Source organism: Bubalus bubalis, chromosome 16 (genome assembly GCF_019923935.1).
Source record: "Bubalus bubalis isolate 160015118507 breed Murrah chromosome 16, NDDB_SH_1, whole genome shotgun sequence".
NCBI lineage: Eukaryota > Metazoa > Chordata > Mammalia > Artiodactyla > Bovidae > Bubalus > Bubalus bubalis.
The window spans coordinates 2,415,588-2,435,260 of record NC_059172.1 but is presented as its reverse complement, the minus strand read 5'-3'; the positions used below and the strand labels follow the sequence as shown (position 1 = coordinate 2,435,260).

Genomic DNA, 19,673 nt, shown 5'->3' with positions numbered 1-19,673 from the left:
ATGAGTAAAGATCTCAAGGGAAAAGAAGTGCTCACTAAAAACAAAATTTAAAGAAAGCAGGAAATAGTACAGATTCGAGTAGTGATAAGGAAAATAGACAATAAAAATATGTAATCTGCAATAGAAGCCATATGAAACTAATAAACCTGTACCCAGTTTTCTCCATATCCTGTATTACTTATTTACTAAAATGTAAAAAATAACTGTTTGATGTATTTGAGTGCAACATGATGTTTCGATGGACAGGTACACAGTGAAATGATTGTTGCTGTCAATGTGATCAACATAAACATTTTTTCACATAGTTACTTGGTTTTCTATGTGTGTATTTCACACCATTATTCACAATAGCCAAGCTAAGGAAACAATCTAAGTGTCTCTGAAGGATACATGGATAAAGAAATTGTGGGATGACCCAGAGGGATGGTAAGGGGAGGGAGGAGGGAGGAGGGTTCAGGATGGGGAACACGTGTATACCTGTGGCGGATTCATGTTGATATATGGCAAAACCAATACAATATTGTAAAATTAAAAAATAAAAAATAAAGCAAAAAAAATATATATATAAAAAGAAATTGTGGCATATATACATGCAATGGAGTAATATCCAGCCTTAAAAAAGGAGATATTGCCTTTTGCAACAGCATAAATAAACCTGGAGGACATTATACTAAGTGAAATACGTCAGAACTAGAAAGAACATGGCTGCCCGATCTCACTTATGTGTGGATCTAAGAAAACTAAACACAAAGAAACAGGCAGCAGAATGGTGGCGGTTTCTGTTGCAATGTTAGCTTTTTCACTTTTTATGGTGAAATGAAAATATCTCCTGCCATATCAATAGGCAAGAAATGTCACAGCCATCAGCGATTTCTGGCCTCCAAATATGAATGAGGGCTCCCCAAGCTGGGATCCCCCAGACGCCTCCACCCGCCAGGGTGATTGCTGAGGACCTGGGGAAGGCAAGAAGCAGCCATCTGCACATCCACCACCCGTTAGGGGGAGCCAGGAAACAGGAGTGGCCCCGGAGAGCGGAGGTGCATATGAAAGGAAAGAATTCACGGAGCCCAGAGGCTTGCATCTTCCTGTGCACAGAATGCTAAATTCCTTAACTTGATACCTGATATTTGATGTTCAGGCTGCCTGCTCCCTTTGTTGCAAACTTGTATATAGCCTGACTTCCTCTCCTGCCTCCTTGGAGCAGTTTTCTCCGAGCTACTGAGATGCTGTCTCCCTGGCTCAGAGTCCTAAACATTCCCACCAAATAAAATAGCTCTTTACTTTCAGGTTGTGACTATATTATACTCTTTGAAATAAGTCACTAAGTCGAGCTTACTGAACTGCAGGTGTTGTGGAACTAAGCTCCACCTCCTAGAGGGGGCAATGTTCTAACAAGAGTTCTGTTAGTGAAATTTGTCTGTTCTTCCTGATTTATTACTTAGTCATGTATTTTTTTAGTGTGTTCTCATACATTTACGCCTTGGGTTGTAATCCAATCCCAGGTTATTTTTTTGCTTTAATTATTCCCGTTTTCACCATGTGAAACTTTTTCAGTTAGATCCTTTGTCTCCCTGACATAGCACGAGCCTTCTGTTCTTTGAGCATTTCTTTACTTCGTGGCACTATAGAACGCTCTAGGCATAATGCTCTTGTTTTTTCTCTTCCCCCAAACCAGAATCAATACTTAAAAACTTGGCGGCTTAAAAGAACAGAAAGTTATTCTCTCACAGTTCCAAAAGCTGGGCATCCAAAGTCAGTTTCACTGTGCCAAATTAGTGGTGATCCCTTTGGAGGCTATAGGATCAGATCCATTATTGCTTGTTCCACTTCTGGTAATTGCACCACTCCGATCTCCATCTCCATAGCTACACCGCCTTCCCCTTCTCTGTGAGCCAATCTCTCTCTGACTTCTTCTAACAGGGATACAGGTGATTTCCTTTAGGGCCCACATGTATAATCCAGGACAGTTGTTCAGTCTTAAACCCTTAACATAACCACAGCTGCACAGTTCCCAGACTATACAGGTTCACATGGGAACATCTACATGATCTTTGAAAACTGGCTATAACTCAAAATTAGCTCTAACATTAAAAAATTAAGTTTCAACAGCAAAACATCATCATAAAAACAGATGTGAATCTTATGATATACTTCACTGCCTACACGTAGCAGCATGATCGTCTTCATACGTTCCAGTAGGATCTTACCAATGCTGAGATGGTGAAGTCTACAATCAGATAGAGACAGAAAAAGGAGCCACTGGTACATGTTCCCTTTGAAATTTTAGTATAGAATCGACTTCCCTGAGGATCAAATTAAATGCATAATGATATAGAATGTATGTTATGTTTATTACTGACAGGTATTTTTATATGAATATTATGAAGCATTTCAGTTAGAAGTATAATCAGTATGTATGAAGTAATTTTCCAAATTAACTGAGTAAACTTTTATATAATCTTATTAATGTATTTTTATGATTTACCAAATAGAATTCATTTGGTGCTTACTTGCCATTGTACAAGGCATTGTTGTAGCCACGCGTTCTCGGAAACAAACTCACTCAGAAGGACAATGCAGATAGTGGAGTGCAGTTTATTACACCAGCGGGCCCAAGGCAATCTCCTCTTAGCCAAGGACCCGACCACTTTTTGTGAAAACCTTATATACCCTACCTATACGTGCCCAAACCCACCTCCCCAAATTCCCTGACAATCAAAGTTAACCCGTGATTCATATGCCTTAAGCCTAGGTAGTCAACAGTGGACAATTATCAATAGGCCTGTGGTCATACTCCTAATATGCATAATAGAATGTATGATTGTATTCTGTTACACAAATAATTAGGGTATTCTTTTAGGCCAGGGAGAGTCTAGGTACGAGCCCTGGGGCTCTTCCTTCGGGGGCCTGGTTTTCCAGTTGATGTGTCATTTCCATAGATACTGGGCATAGAGCTCAAAGTCCACAGTCCAACCCAAGATGGAGTCCTGCTTTCAAGATACAGCCTGTTCTCTGTTTCCTCCTTCAACAGGATGAGGAGTATGTGTGTGTGGGGGAGGAGAGAGTGACTATTTTTAACAATGATCAGGGAAGCTGTCCATGTTAAGATAACACTTAAAGACACCCTGAGTGAAGTAAGCGGAGATTCCATTCAGAAGGAACCTCAGGTACAAAAGCAATGAAATGGAAGCATGTGTAGACTTGTCAGGAAACAGCAAGAGGATCACAGAATGAATGGAGTGGGGAAGCAGACATTGGGAGTGACAAGAGATGACCTAATTCAGCCAAAGTATGAACATAAACCATTTCACAGCATTTGTAGGCAGAAAAACGTACTGACTGAGCTTTGCTGGTGGCTCAGTGGTAAAGAACCCACCTGCCAATGCAGGAGACATAGGCTTGATCCCTGGGTTGTAAAGATCCCCTGGACAAGGAAGTGACAACCCACTCCAGTATTTTTGCCTGGGAAATCCCATGGGCAGAGGAGCCTAGTAGGCTACCTGGCATGCTACAGTCCATGGGATCACAAAGAGTCAGACATGTCTTTGCTACTGAACAACAACTCTCAGGGCATTTTAAAACATTGTGAAAATGTGTGGTCATCTGTGAAGAACTGAACATGCTTTTATTTTCCTCCATTTTTCTTCTAGTGTTTTCATCCTTTCATAAAAGCAAATGTTTGGTTTTTGGTTCTTCAAAATGACTCAGTCAAGACAGAAATATAGCTCCATTTAAATGTGATATTTATGTGTCTTTCAATAATGTGTTGGAGAAGGAAATGGCAACCCATACCAGTATTCTTACCTAGAGAATCCTGTTGACAGAGGAGCCTGGTGGGCTGCTGTCCATAGGGTCACACAGAGTTGGACGCGACTGAAGCAACTTAGCATGCATGCATGTCTTGGAGAAGGAAATGGCAACCCACTCCAGTATTCTTGCCTGGAGAATCCCAGGGACGGAGGAGCCTGGTGGGCTCTGTCTATGGGGTCGCACAGAGTCAGACATGACTGAAGGGACTTAGCAGCAGCAGCAGCAATAATGTATGCCAATAAGGCACATACTTTCATTTAGAGTTACAAAATATTTCTCTAATTAAGATACTTAGAAGAGATATTCAGCTAAATAAATTAAACATAAAGTTACATTCTAATACCCAAAAGTTATCCTAACTTATTTTATTAAAAACTACTAACACTTTATCACTGACATTTACACCACTGTCATGTGTAAATGACCGCATGCCTCATGCCCACATAGAGCACATGCATGTGTTTCTCATCATAGCCTTGCTTGTCTCACTGATTTACATGTACATTTGCACTGACATGTGGTAGAGAAAAAGCCTGTGTAACAAGTGAATAAATCAAATCCATGACTAAGGTTTTTGAGAAGCAAGACCCAAACATCTTATTCTTTCCCTGAGCTATACTATTTCAAGTATTACATTTCCAGACATATTTTATTATCCCTAAACAACATATTAAATGCATTGTATGGCTAAAAAGAGAGAATAGAATGACCTGAGACAAATGAAACTACATTATTTTGTATAATACATTAAAATGCAAATCCTAGAGAGAATTTTGCCTTCCCCCAAACCTTCTTGAATGTGCTTTTCACCTCTTTGTTCCTCAGGCTGTAGACTATAGCGCTCAGCATGGGGATGACCATAGCATAGAACACAGAGGCCACTTTGTCTGTGTCCATGGAGTGATTGGAGCTGGGTTGTAAGTACATGAGGATGATTGTCCCATAGAAGATGCTGATGGCCGAGAGGTGACTAGCGCAGGTGGACAAAGCTTTTTGGTGTCCCTTAGCCGAGTGCATCTTCAAGACAGTGATAAATATGAGAAGGTAGGAAATAAATATTACCAGAAGAGCAAAAAAGACATTAAAGCTTGAAATTAAAATGAGAACCACCTCTCTAACATGTTTATCAGAGTAAGAGAGAGCCATGACAGCTGGAATATCACAGAAAAAGTGATGGACCACCTTGGACTTACACAGAGAAAGACTGAACGTGCCCCCAACATGGATGGAGGCATTCACAAATCCACAGACGTGGGACCCTATGGCCAGATGGGCACACACACTTGTCTTCATGGTGATGGTGTAATGTAGGGGTTCACACACTGCGACGTGGCGATCATAGGCCATTGCAGCTAAGAGGAAATTTTCCACACTGGCAAAGGCTGCAAAAAAGAATATCTGAGTAGCACAGGCATTGTATGAGATGACCTTGTCTGCTCTAAGAAACCAGCCATCGCTTTCAATGTGACAGCTGAGGAGTAGCCAAAGTCCACCAAAGACAGATTAATGATGAGAAAGTACATTGGGGTGTGGAGACAGGAGTCCAACAGGATCAGTGGGATCATCCCCAGGTCTCCAAAAACACTGATGAGGTACATGAGGGTGAACACAATAAAGAGAGAAATTTGAAGTTCTGGAGCATTGGTTAGATCCACCAGGTGAAATCATCACCTCTGTACCATTCTTCATGGGAATTTTCTAAATTCTTTGTAGTAATGAGAAGGCAAAGAGCATCTGGTAAATAGCAAAAAGTTTGCACTGGAATTATATAAACACCCTGTTATTTTATCACTTTATGATGGCAATAAATTATTCTTCACAATTCTCTGATCTAGAGCATAGGTTTGAAGCAAAAAACCTAGTAAATATCTTATAGTTACATACTGATTTATCTTACAGCTACATACTTTGCGTTTTTGGGCTTCAAAGTCACTGTAGATGGTGACTGTGGCCATGAAATTAAAAAACACTTGCTCTTTGGAAGAAGTTATGACCAACATAGACAGCATATTAAGAAGTAGAGACATTACTTTGCCAACAAAGGTTTGTCTAGTCAAAGCTATGGTTCCAGCAGTCATGTATGGATGTGAGAGTTGGATTATAAAGAAAGCTGAGTGCTGAAGAATTGATGCTTTTGAACCATGGTGTTGGAGAAGACTCTTGAGAGTCCCTTGGACAGCAAGGAGATCCAACAAGTCAATCCTAAAGGAAATCAGTCCTGAATATTCGTTGGAAAGACTGATGCTGAAGCTGAAACTCCAATACTTTGGCCACCTAATGGGAAGAACTGACTCATTTGAAAAAACCCTGATGTTGGGCAAGATTGAAGGCTGGGTGGACAAGGAGATGACAGAGAATGAGATGATTGGCTGACATCACTGACTCCATGGAGATGAGTTTGAGTAAACTCCGGGAGTTGGTGATAGACAGAGGCCTGGGCTGCTGCAGTCCGTGGTCGCAAAGAATCAGACACGACGAAGTGACTGAACTGAGCTGAACTGATAGTTACATCCTGTTGAAGCTGCAAGATGCATACAGAGTACACGCATTGCACAACTTCCCACTTGTGCAGATGAGCAAACTAAGGTGCAGAAAGAGGTTATAATCTGTCTAAGATCACATATTTACCATAAACTTGTCTCCCAAGTCCGATAACTTGAATCTGTTAACGGTTTACATTTATATAGTGCTCATCCTCAGTATACATTTACATTTAATATGTTGGTCTTCGCTAGTGGCTCAGACGGAAAAGAATCTGCCTACAATGCAGGAGATCAGATCAGATCAGTCACTCAGTCGTGTCCGACTCTTTGCGACCCCATGAATCAGCACGCCAGGCCTCCCTGTCCATCACCAACTCCTGGAGTTCACTCAGACTCACGTCCATTGAGTCAATGATGCCATCCAGCCATCTCATCCTCTGTTGTCCCCTTCTCCTTCTGCCCCCAATCCCTCCCAGCATCAGAGTCTTTTCCAATGAGTCAACTCTTCGCATGAGGTGGCCAAAGTACTGGAGTTTCAGCTTTAGCATCATTCCTTCCAAAGAAATCCCAGGGCTGATCTCCTTCAGAATGGACTGGTTGGATCTCCTTGCAGTCCAAGGGACTCTCAAGAGTCTTCTCCAACACCACAGTTCAAAAGCATCCATTCTTTGGCGCTCAGCCTTCTTCACAGTCCAACTCTCATGTCTATACATGACCACAGGAAAAACCATAGCCTTGACTAGACGAACCTTTGTTGGCAAAGCAATGTCTTTCCTTTTGAATATGCTATCTAGATTAGTCATAACTTTCCTTCCAAGGAGTAAGCGTCTTTTAATTTCATGGCTGCAGTCACCATCTGTAGTGATTTTGGAGCCCAGAAAAACAAAGTCTGACACTGTTTCCACTGTTTCCCCATCTATTTCCCATGAAGTGGTAGGACTGGATGCCATGATCTTCGTTTTCTGAATGTTGAGCTTTAAGCCAACTTTTTCACTCTCCACTTTCACTTTCATCAAGAGGCTTTTGAGTTCCTCTTCACTTTCTGCCATAAGGGTGGTGTCATCTGCCTGGGTTCAATCCCTAGGTCAGGAAGATCACCTGGAGACAGAAATGGCAACCCACTCCAATATTCTTGCCTGAAGAATCCTGTGGACAGAGGAGCCTGGAGGGCTACAGTCCATGGGGTTGATGTTAAAAACTATGTAATCCTCTTAACAGTCATACAAACAATTAAGTGTTTTGTGGACCTTTACACGTGACAGAGTGAAGCTTTTAATCAAAGGTAGAGCTTGGACTCTGGAAAAAGGTACATATATATTAAAAAAGCAGCCCCACCGTTTACTATTTGGGAGACATTATCCATAAAATAACTTCTCAGAGCCTTTCTTTCTCTATATACAAAATGAAAAGATTAATAGGACGTCTAAAGTTGGATTATTATAATAGTTAAATGAGAGAATACATTTTTAAAAAACCACAAACGGATGTGCACTGCAATCCTAGTGATTTACTGTGTGTTCTCATTATGATAAAACAGCCGTCTCCATCTTGGTTTAGGAAATGAGGGTGGTGGCATGTAGGGTCTCAACATGTGGGTGAAGTTGACCTATGAGATTTGATCTATGAGATTCTAATTTGAACAATTAGAATCACACACTAAAGGCTATGAGTTTTGGGCTTCCCTGGTGGCTCAGATGGTAAAGAATCCGCCTGCAATGCAGGAGACCTGGGTTCTATCCCTGGGTTGCGAAGATCCCCTGGAAAAGGGAATGGTTACCCACTCCAGGATTCTTGCCTGGAGAATCCCACAGACAGAGGAGCCTGGTAGGCTACAGTTAATGGGGTGGCCAAGAGTTGGGCATGACTGACTTAGCACACCACAGAAACTATGGCTATTAAGTGTTTGTTGTTGCTAGTGGTAAAGAATTCGCCTGCCAGTGCAGGAGACACAAGAGAATGGGTTCAATCCCTGGGTCGGAAAGGTGCCCTGGAGAAGGGACTGGCAACTCTCCCCAGTATTCTTGCTTGGGAAATCCCATGGACAGAGGAGCCTGTGGGGCTACATTGAATGGAATCGCAAAGACCTGGACATAACTGAGCAACTGAGTGCACATATATTTTAATTAGAAAATGGAGAAAGAAAAAGAAATAACAAGCAATACGATAATGTGTAAACCATCAACATATCCAGCTAGATCACACAGGTAATTCAATTCTTTCTTCCCTAAGAAAGAGATGAGAGCTATAGATGCCCTCATGGGGAATATCCCTGAAGAGCTCCATGTATCTATAACTCCTTCATGATTCCTATGAGCTAGTCTCTGAAATCCCCATCTGACTCAGTATGACATCATTTTAGCTGAGATCCCTTGGCTGTCATCTATTCCAGTAAGAATTAGTGAAGTGTTCAGGACTTTCTCCCAGGTTTCTAACTCTGCTGGGTTCTTTCCTCCATTTTTACTTATCTTAGAGGTCTTAGAATCTTTTGACCAGTGCCTGACAGAGAACATCCATCTCTCGCTACATACATGCATTATTCCATGGTTAAATGCTGACTCTAGACTCACTATTTGGGACTGACGGTCTTTTCCAGCAGTAAGGTAAGACTTTATGTTTCATATAAATTTTTGGTGAGTGTAATTCATGCAAAAATATGTGGGGCAACTTTAGCTACTATGAACTATTTGAGCACAGAAATAGATATTTTGACAATTTTCTTCCCTAAAACTGTAAGTTGAGACTGCAGTTTAAATGTCAAAACTTCCATCAATAGGAAATTTAGTGACACAAGGAATATCCATCATACTGCCTTCCTAAAAAAAAAATTAGCAAAAAAAAAATGTAAGTGATGCTGTCTTACTTCATTTTATTTACTATTTCTTGTCCTTTTATTGGAAGCTAAAAAAGAAACAAATAAAAAACACTAAAACACCAGAACAGAGTGAAATAATTCTTCTTTAGACCACAGAAGTGTTATAAATGAATTAGCAAGATCAATATTCCATTGTAATCTTTCCCCAATAACCTCATCCTCATGATTATTACTAGCACATTTATAAAGGCCAGTAGAGAGGGGGCTAAAAAATAAGGCTTTTGATTTGATCACAGCTGAGTTTGAATTTTGAATCTTTAACTTACCTGATACTAACTATGTAATTGTAGAGCTTCATGTAATTCTCAAATCCTCAGTTCTCTTAATGGTAAAATAGGAATAATAATACCTACCTTACAACATGACTGAGGATTAAATGAAAAGAGATATGTATTTGTATATATACATATAAACACATGAATAAATAAATTAAATATATATCTGACAATTAGAAGTACAATGGTAGAGAAGAATAATAGATGGCCTGTTAAAGGACTAAATTCAAGTAAGAAATATTTAAGGCACTCTTACACCAGAACATGTTCATATAAAAATTTCATACATGGGGCTCACCACCAAACCAGACCTATTGGCAGGCTGGACTGTCAACAAACTAGGAAATTTTCCACCCTTGACCTCTGTGGTTCAACTATGAGAAGATAGTAATAAGAGAAAGGATGAGCTTCTAAAGAGGCTCTGGGAATTCCCCGGCAGTCCAGTGGTTAGGACTCCAGGCTGTCACTGCCGAGGGCCTGGGTTGATCCCTGGTTGGAGAACTAAGATCCCACAGGCCACATGGAATGGCCGAAATAAAAATAAAAAAGAGACCCTTTCAACCCAAGCTAAAACCTGGATTTTAAAGGAGGAACCTGAGCAAAAGAATCACTCGTATGGAATGACCAGAAGAGCCACTCTGTACAGCTGCAGACAGACAGCCTGGGAAAGCCTGGAGGACACAGGAAAATGTCAGTGGACCACAGGCGAGAGGAAGACACAGCACTACAGCTCTCACCCACGCCTGAACCTTGCACCTCACTACCCACGTTTCTCAAGCAATCATGGAGGTGACCAATTCATCTTAATACTAACATTACATCTGATGTGATCAGACTGCACTCAATACCCAGCATTTTACTCATCGTTTTTAATATGTTTTATCTCCTTTAATTCTCATAATAATACCTTGTTAAGTCTCAGGGACTTAAGTCCTTATTAACTTAACAACTTAATAAGTTGTTAAGCCACAGGGACTTCCCTGGTGGCTCAGCTTGTAAAGAATCCGCCTGCAATACAGGAGACCCAGGTTCAGTCCCTGGGTTGGGAAGATCCCCTGGAGAAGGGAATGGCAACCCACTCCAGTGTTCTTGCCTGGAGAATTCCATGGGCAGAGGAGCCTGGCGGGCTGCAGTCCATGGGTTGCAAAGAGTCGGATGACTGAGCAACTAACACTTATTTAGTCTCATTACTATTGTCACTTTGTAAATGAAAAAGATCGGTTCAGGGGAGTTAGGTCAGGCTCAGTGATTCCCAGGTAGTGGGTGGCAGGCTGTGTGCACTGCATCTCAGAGCCCAGGCTTCTTGCTGGATGCTGCACCCCACCTCGCTGAATTGTTTCTGCAGGTTGTATAGCTCCTCCTGCCCCAGTTATCCCACCATGGGCACTGGGCAAGTGTCTCTCAGTTACTTCAGTGTAAAACTGCAAAGCCTGGGTTAGAACACTGGAGACATAGAGTAATTGTAAACTGAATTAAGTTCAACTTGATTTTAAACTCAGTTAAGACAGTGGACTTACACTGGCAGTGGAATCTCTTACACTTCCAGTGAATCACTCACACTTCCAGTGAATCACTCACACTTCCAGTGGAATCACTCTGAAAGTGAAAGTCGCTCAGTCGTGTCCTACTCTCTGCGACCCCATGGACTGTAGGCCTCCAGGCTCCTCTGTCCATGGGATTCTCCCAGTAAGAAAACTGGAGTGGGTAGTCATTCTCTTCTCCAGGGGATCTTCCCGACAGAGGTATCGAACCCAGGTCTCCTGCATTGCAGACAGATTCCTTACCATCTGAGCCACGCTGAAAGCTGGGTACAGACATTGTTCTGGCAGTCATAATTTTATAAACTTAAATACAATACTCAGCCTCTGTGCTTCATGAGTTAAATGGGGACATTAATCTCATGGGGCTGTTGAGAGAAATAAAAGAAAATACGTGTCAAGTGTCCAGAGCAGTTTGGGGCACTTGAGCAATTTAGACCTAAGCGTTTACTAGGCTGAGAAAAACTGAATTAACAGATATATTTATTCAAGACGGTTCATCTTAATCAGGACATAATATTTTCTACATCTCAGTTTATGAACTTACAAAATTTAAAAGTTGGAAAATTATCCATGAAGACCCCTCAGCTTCAACAGTGTGAAACTCTACAGATACTTTGTGGCTTAAATTTCGTTTAGTCTGTACTTCAGATGTGGAGAATCTTGAAGTTCAAATTATTCCATTAATGAAATATTTGTATATGTGTATATATACACATATGCGCCTACAGTGCTGAATTAATTTCACTTTCAATCTCCCATTTGTTTATCACTGTGCTCCTTTCTTTTTCTTTGCCATAGGACCTCCTGTGATTCAAAAACTGCCTCCATGGGGAATGATACAGGAGTGCCTGAATTCATCCTGCTGGGACTCACCAGTGCCCCCGGACTGCAGGTCCCCCTCTTTATAATATTCCCGCTCATTTATCTTGTCAACGTGGTTGGAGCTCTGGGACTGATGCTGCTGATTCTCTTGGACTCTCGTCTCCACATCCCATTGTACTTTTTCCTTACAAATCTGTCTCTGGTGGACTTTTGCTACTCCACAGCTGTCACTCCCAAGGTGATGGCTGGGCTCCTGTAGGAGACCAGGTCGTCTCCTACAATGCACGTGCTGCTCAGAGGTTCTTGTTTGCAGCATTTGCCACTGTGGAAAGTTACCTGTTGGCCTCAGTGGCCTATGACCACTACGCAGCAGTATGCAACCCCCTACGTTATAACACCACCATGACAGCAAGTGTGTGTACTTGTATGGCTATGGGTCCCTACTTCTGTGGTTTCCTGAATGCCTCCGTCCACACGGGAAACATTTTCCAGCTCTACTTCTGTAGGGCCAATGTGGTCCACCACTTTTTCTGTGATGTTCCAGCAGTCATGGCACTCTCTTGCTCTGGTAAACGTATCAGCGAGCTGATTCTCCATGTGGTGGCAAGTTTCAGTATTATGTTTGCCCTCCTGGTTATCTTGATTTCCTATTTGTTCATATTTACCACCATCTTGAAGATGCACTCGGCTGAGGGATATCAGAAGGCTTTATCCCCCTGCGCGTCTCACCTCACCACAGTCTCCATCTTCTATGGGACAGGCATCTTTATGTACTCTCAGCCCAGCTCCAGTCATTCCATGGACACAGACAAAATTGCGTCTGTGTTCTATACCATGGTCATCCCCATGCTCAACCCCTTGGTCTGTAGTTTGAGGAACAAGGAGGTCAAAAATGCTTTCAAGAAGGTGGTTAAGAAGGCATAATTTTCTAAGCTTCACCTTTGAAAGTTGTAGGATCCAAATGACTTAGTTTCTTTCCCCTAAGACCTTCATCATGCAGTAATTCACATTTTAAGGCTTGTACTGCACCTAAATTACTATGGTAACACCATTCCTTTTTTGAAAATCTATCATCTAGAAAAACAAAAAAAATATGTTTAAATATGTGATAGTTGATTGAGGATGGCCAGAGGGGACCTTAAGAATATTAAAATCCTGCTGGTAGTGAATTTTGTTAATTATATTTGATTTATTCGCATGTTGATATCTTTATCATGTGGCAATGGTGCTGCTGCTAAGTTGCTTCAGTCGTGTCCGACTCTGTGCGACCCCATGGACTGCAGCCGGCTCCTCCATCCATGGGATTTTCCAGGCAAGAGCACTGGAGCGGCAACGCTAGCATATATGAAAACACGGCGCGCAGAAACCCCTACCAGAAGCATATGTAAGAATCTCGTAAGTGCGCATACGCACAGGAGTGAGAAATTTGTTAAAGGAGTTGGAGTATCGCCAGCTTTTAAATAAAAATTTAAAATAATCAATATATGTTCATGTCTTATATTGTTTATCTAGTTGAGAAACTGTTTCCAGAGTCCAGAATGAGGAAAATTGTGACATGGATTTTTAATAAAAATATATGATTTTATTGGATGATTTATTCAGCACCACATACGTATAGCATTTTACAGAAATCAATATCTCTGTCTTTAGTGTGTCATCTGGTAGAAAGAGTAAGGTCACAGGATGATCTTGAGAAGCAAGAAGCCCACAGTACAAGAAAAGGTGATCAGTCAATAATAATAATGGAACTTTCCAGTTGTCCCGTATATGACTACGGTCTCTTACATTTTGAAAAAAAAAAAAGCACTAATAATCATGCCATTCATTTTCCTCCCTGGAAAGACTATAAAATGGCTAAAGCCACTCACTCATAAACCCTCTGGTTTTAGGTGAGCCACGTGGTGCCTTCCCTCTTCTAGGCACTCACCCCGCTTCTTTCACGCCGCGTTCCTTGCTGTTCCTGGACAATCTCAGCGTGCCTCTTCCCCAGGGCCTTTGTACTCGCTGTTTCTAATGACCAAAGGCTCCCTCTCTTCCTTCAGGCTTGCTTCATTGTTACCATGTCATAGTTACCCCGGCCCCGTGGGCACTGTTCCCTGCTTACCTTCCTTGCTTTATTTTTCTTTGCTCTGGTCACTGCCCAAACCCTATTAATTTCTTTTCTTAAGGCTTTTTGCAATTAATGATTTGATTGTGCCAGGTCTTAGCTGAGGCATGTGAGATCCTCACGGTGGCATGTAGGATCTGTTAATAGTTCGGACCCAGGCCCCCTGCAATGGGAGCATGGTGTTTTAGCCACTGCATCACCAGGAAAGAACCCTATTTCCTTCTTTATTCAGTCATTTACCTTTCTCCCCAAAACATACACTACACAAGAGGAGTGACTTTGTCTTCTTTATGAACAACTTCATGCACAATACATGAATAATGATCCGATTCATACCAATAGTTCAATAAACGTTTGTTTAAAGAATTCAGTTTGGTGTCCAGAAGTCAATATATCTGAATTACTGATAATTATAGTTTACTACTCTTTAGAAAATTCTTCAGATAATAATTTTAGAGCATTTCTGGAGATACAGCTTTTTTATCTATATTCTCACTCACTATTTGTACTTTTGGACAAATTAATTTTTTGGAAACCAACAGTATTAAATGATTAATATCAAACCATCTAAATGTTTCATTACTGATTTTTCATTAAGGGAAAAATAACACATGAAATGAATTTTATTTAGTAAATCAAAAAGGCAAACTATGAGACTATGAGAAGTTTCCTACCTGATACAATTTGCAAAATTTCTTCATAAATAATTATTCATTTAACTTAAATGATTCTAAACAGACAAGACTTACATAATTCTCACCCAGTTTCCTCTATTTTTAACATCTTATTTTATCATATTTGTCAAAACTAAGAAACCAATATTGACATGTTACTATTATCTAAAACTTCAATAATTTATTCAGATTATTACTGATATTTTCAATTATGTCATTTTGCTCGCACAAATCTAATCAAGGACACGACATTGCCTATATTTGTTATATCTCTTTATTCTCCTCTGATTTGTGACAGTTTCTCAGTCTTTCCTTATTTTTCTTTAACTTAATATCCTTAAGGAGTACTGGACCAGTGTTTTGTTGAAAGTCTTTCAACATATGTTTCTGATTTTTTTGGTCACAGTTATACAGAATGTATAAGTTTGAGAAAGGATAAGTGACCTTTGTATCACATCCTATCAGATAATGCATTTTACCAACAAGACTTGTCACTGGGGGATGTTAACCTCGATCACCTGCTTAAGATACTTTTGCAGGTTCTTTGACGTAGTGCTAACTCTTCTCCTTTCATACTCTGTACTCCAGAGAGAAGTCATTAAGTTCAGCCCACCTTTAAGGTAGAAGGGAATATACTCTACCTTCTAATGGAAGTCTAAATATATAGCTTGGAATTTTTCTATATAAGGAAGAATTATTTATTTGTTTGTTATTTATATCAGCATGGAGTCATGTGTATTTGTTTTATACTTTGGGTTACACTTTGGTACCATGGTATTTATTGTGTTGTTCAAATTGCTCCATCTTTGGCTACTGGGAGCACTTTTAGTTTTACTCCTGTTTCCTTCTAATATGCCCCAACCCTTTTGTCTTTTGGGTTCCTCCTTATTTTCTGGAACTACAAGGTATTCCAGGTTCATTCTGTATTATCCTTGTCCCAATCCTATCATCAGCTAGTTCTCCAAAGAACCATACTTCCTTTTATTCAGCTCAGTTCAGTTGCTCAGTCATGTCTGAGTCTTTGTGACCCCATGGACTGCAGCACACCAGGCCTCCCTGTCCATCACCAACTCCCGGAGCGTACTCAAACTTGTGTCCATCAAGTCAGTGATGCTATCCAACCATCTCATCCTCTGTCCCCTTCTCCTCCTCTTCTCTCCTTCCTTTTATTAGATAATGATATTTAGTATTGAGTGGTGTGTTAGGTATAGTTATTGCTACTGGGAACCACTTATTACAGGCCCTCTAAGCAGAGAAACCTGGAATAAATATTATATACAGATAGATAGATAGATATAGAGACATAGAGACAAATAGATATCTATATTTATATAGATATAGATAGTTCCATGAAAGGAAAAGTGAAAGTGAAAGTGTTAGTTGTTCAGTCGTGTCTGACTCTTTGAAATGCCATGGACTGTAGCCCACCAGGCTCCTCTGTCCATGGAATTCTCCAGGCAAGAATACTGGAGCCAGGTAGCCATTCCCTTCTCCAGGGCATCTTTCTGACCCAGGAATTGACCCCAGGTCTCCTGCATTGCAGGTAGTTTCTTTTACCGTCTAAACCATCAGGAAGATAGTTTCATTGTTTTGACAAATGCATAGTCAAGTATCTATCATCCCAGTACCATATAGACTAGTTCTATCACTCTAAGTATTTCCTTATGTGTCTCTTTTTCAGAAAACAGCTCTTCCTTTTCCCAACCCACCAACAATGAACAATTTGGAAAGGAAATTAATAGCTGTACAGTTGAGCTTTGAGCAACATGGGTTTAAACTGAATGGGCCCACTCATATGTTGATTATTTTTCACTAAATATGTATAAGAGTAGTACACAATCTATGGTTGGTTGAATCTGCAGATGTAGAATTGCAGATACGGAGTTGCAATTTGTTTTAAACTTATATGTGATTTTTTAACTGTGCAGAGGGCCCATGCCTCTAATGTTAAGGAGTGTTTGAGGCTCAACTGATTTACAATAGCATCAAAAGGAATAAAATGCTTAAGGATAAACTTAATCAAAGAATTGAAAGACTTGTATCTACACTGAAAATTATGAAGTATCATTAAAAAAAACTAAAGATGATACAAAAAAAGGAAAGATAGTCTATATTCATTGATCGGAAGATTTAATATTGTTTAAACAGCCATACTACCTGAATTGAAAGAGACACACGTACCCCAGTGTTCATCGCAGCACTGTTTATAATAGCCAGGACATGGAAGCAACCTAGATATCCATCAGCAGACGAATGGATAAGAAAGCTGTGGTACATATACACAATGGAGTATTACTCAGCCATTAAAAAGAATACATTTGAATCAGTTCTAATGAGGTGGGTGAAACTGGAGCCTATTATACAGAGTGATCAGATCAGATCAGATCAGTCACTCAGTTGTGTCCGACTTTTTGCGACCCCATGAATCACAGCACACCAGGCCTAGCCAGAAATAAAAGCACCAATACAGTATACTAACGCATATATATAGAATTTAGAAAGATGGTAACGATAACCCTGTATGCGAGACAGCAAAAGAGACACAGATGTATAGAATGGTCTTTTGGAGTCTGTGGGAGAGGGTGAGGGTGGGATGATTTGGGAGAATGGCATTGAAACATGTATATCATATGTGAAACAAATCGCCAGTCCAGGTTCGATGCATGATACAGGATGCTTGGGGCTGGTGAACTGGGATGACCCAGAGGGATGATATGGGGAGGGAGGTGGGAGGAGGGTTCAGGATGGGGAACACATGTACACCTGTGGTGGATTCATGTTGATGTATGGCAAAACAAATACAATATTGTAAAGTAATTAGCCTCCAATTAAAATAAATTTATATTAAAAAAATAAAAAATAAACAGCCATACTACCTCAAGCAGTCTACAAATTCAATGCAATCCCTACCACTGAGCCGAAACTACCCAAATACATTCGTGTTGCTACAGCTTATGGTAAATTCTTGCCAATGAAATGTATTCAGTAATAATGTGTACAGCATCTGCATCACTTTCTTGAAAAGAAATTATTTTTCCTCTAGCTTACCTATTTCTCCTTTCCTCTAGATATAATAATTATAGTGAAGACAGACTTTCAAGACTCTAGGCAATGGTAGAAAGAGACAATGTGGAATGAACTTGGTCCCAGGATATCCGAGACACACAAGTTGTCTAGATAATTCATTTTCACCATGCTGCATTAGTTACCACTATTTGAGAAATAAATAGTTCTATTTTAAAATCCACTGTATTTTGTCTCTCTTTGTTACAGAAGTTTAACCTAATTGTGATAAATGAATTATGGGTAGAAATTCTTTGCAGTTCTTTTCCTCAAGAGACAGAGTCTTTTTCTTCATGTTTGGATCTTGATCATCCTTTTGACATGCATTGATTAGTATAACATGGTCGAAAAAATGTTGTGAGTTGGGAGTCTGGACTTTAAGAAGCTTTTTAGTTTTGCTATCACACTGTGAGAATGTTAGCCTGAAAATATTATGAGAGAAAGCTTTTCCAGCGTCTGAAGGATCAAAGACCATGTGTAGAAGAGATAGAGAGTAGCCAGAGTCAGCATCCAGATATATAAGGACATCTTTAAACTTTCAGCCCAGCTGACCATGCAGAAAATAGGCAACCTCATGAGTCCATGTGAAAGCAGAAAAATAAACGCCCTGCCAACCATAGAACTGAGAGAAATAATAAACAGTTGTTTTAAGCTTCCCTGGTGGCTTAAGTGGTAAAGAATCTGCCTGCAATACAGGAGACTTGGATTCAATCTCTGGGTCAGGATAATCCCTTGGAGAAGGGAATGGCAACCCACTGCAATATTCTTGCCTGGAGAATCCCATGGACAGAGGAGCCTGGCAGGACACAGTCCTCGTGGTCACAAAGAGTTGGACACATCTGAGCAATGAACACTCACTTTTCACTACTACTTTAAGCCACGAAGTTTCTTGGGAGTTTATCACAAAACAAAATAAATTTATAATTAAATCTGTGTACTGAACAGAAGCTTCATCTTCTCAATGGCTCTCCTGAAAGCATTACTAATCTCTTTATTCCTTAGACTATAGATGAGAGGGTTCAACATGGGTACGATTATTGTATAGAACACAGATGCCCTCTGGTCGGTGTCCATAGAATGATTAGAACTTGGCTGTAAGTACATGGAGATCACAGTTGCATAGAAGATGGTAACAGCAGTGAGGTGAGAAGAACAGGTAGAAAAGGCTTTCTTCCATCCCTCCACTGAGCGCATGCTCAGGATGGCAAAGAATATAAACAGATAAGAGCTCACAACTACCATCAGGGCAAAAAAGACATTGAAAGCTGCTAGAATGAAGAGCACCATCTCATTTACGTAGATATCAGAGCAGGAAAGAGCCAGGATTGGAGGAATATCACAGAAGAAGTGATGGACCACATTGGCAGAAGGAGAGGCGGAAAGCGAATCCAGTGTGGATGGCAGACTCAGCAAAGCCCCAGACATAGCAGGCCGCGACCATCCTGAGTGCACACACCAGGGGTCACAGTGCTGGCGTAACGAAGAGGCTTACACACGGCGGCGTGCCGGTCGTAGGCCATGGCAGCTAGGAGCAAACAGTCTACACTGGCAAAGGCCACAAAGAAGAACATCTGAGCAACACCCCCCCCCGTAGGAGACGACCTTATCTCCGGTGAGAAGCCCAGCCATCACCTTGGGAGTCACAGCTGAGGAGTAAACACAATCCACCAGAGAGAGGTTACTGAGGAGAAAATACATGGGGGTGTGCAGACGAGAGTCCAACAGGATCAATGTGATCATCCCAAGATTTCCAGTGAGAGTGATGAGATATATGAACGTGAATATTATAAACAGGGGGACTTGCAACTCTGGGGCATCCGTCAGTCCCAAAAGTCTAAACTCATTCACCTCAGTGCTGTTCTCCATGAAGGACATTTTGAAATGATGTTTTACCTGTCAGAAGAAGGGAAGCAAAATGGAAGAATTATTGGTGCGTGGAAAGTGACTCGCTGCACGTTCTGTCACCTGAACAACACGAGCCTTGGTACCACCGTCAGTACAGCCCAGCTCAGCTCAGTTCAGTACA

At 40.8% G+C, this 19,673-nt stretch overlaps 3 pseudogenes; 1 reads left to right on the top strand and 2 right to left on the bottom strand.

Moving 5' to 3' along the window:
• Positions 1-4,557: 4,557 nt before the first annotated feature.
• Positions 4,558-5,499, bottom strand: LOC102411157 (annotated as a pseudogene).
• Positions 5,500-11,807: 6,308 nt separating this feature from the next.
• LOC102404415 lies at positions 11,808-12,727 on the top strand (annotated as a pseudogene).
• A 5,844-nt stretch (positions 12,728-18,571) lies between these two features.
• On the bottom strand, positions 18,572-19,522 carry LOC102410818 (annotated as a pseudogene).
• Positions 19,523-19,673: the final 151 nt, after the last annotated feature.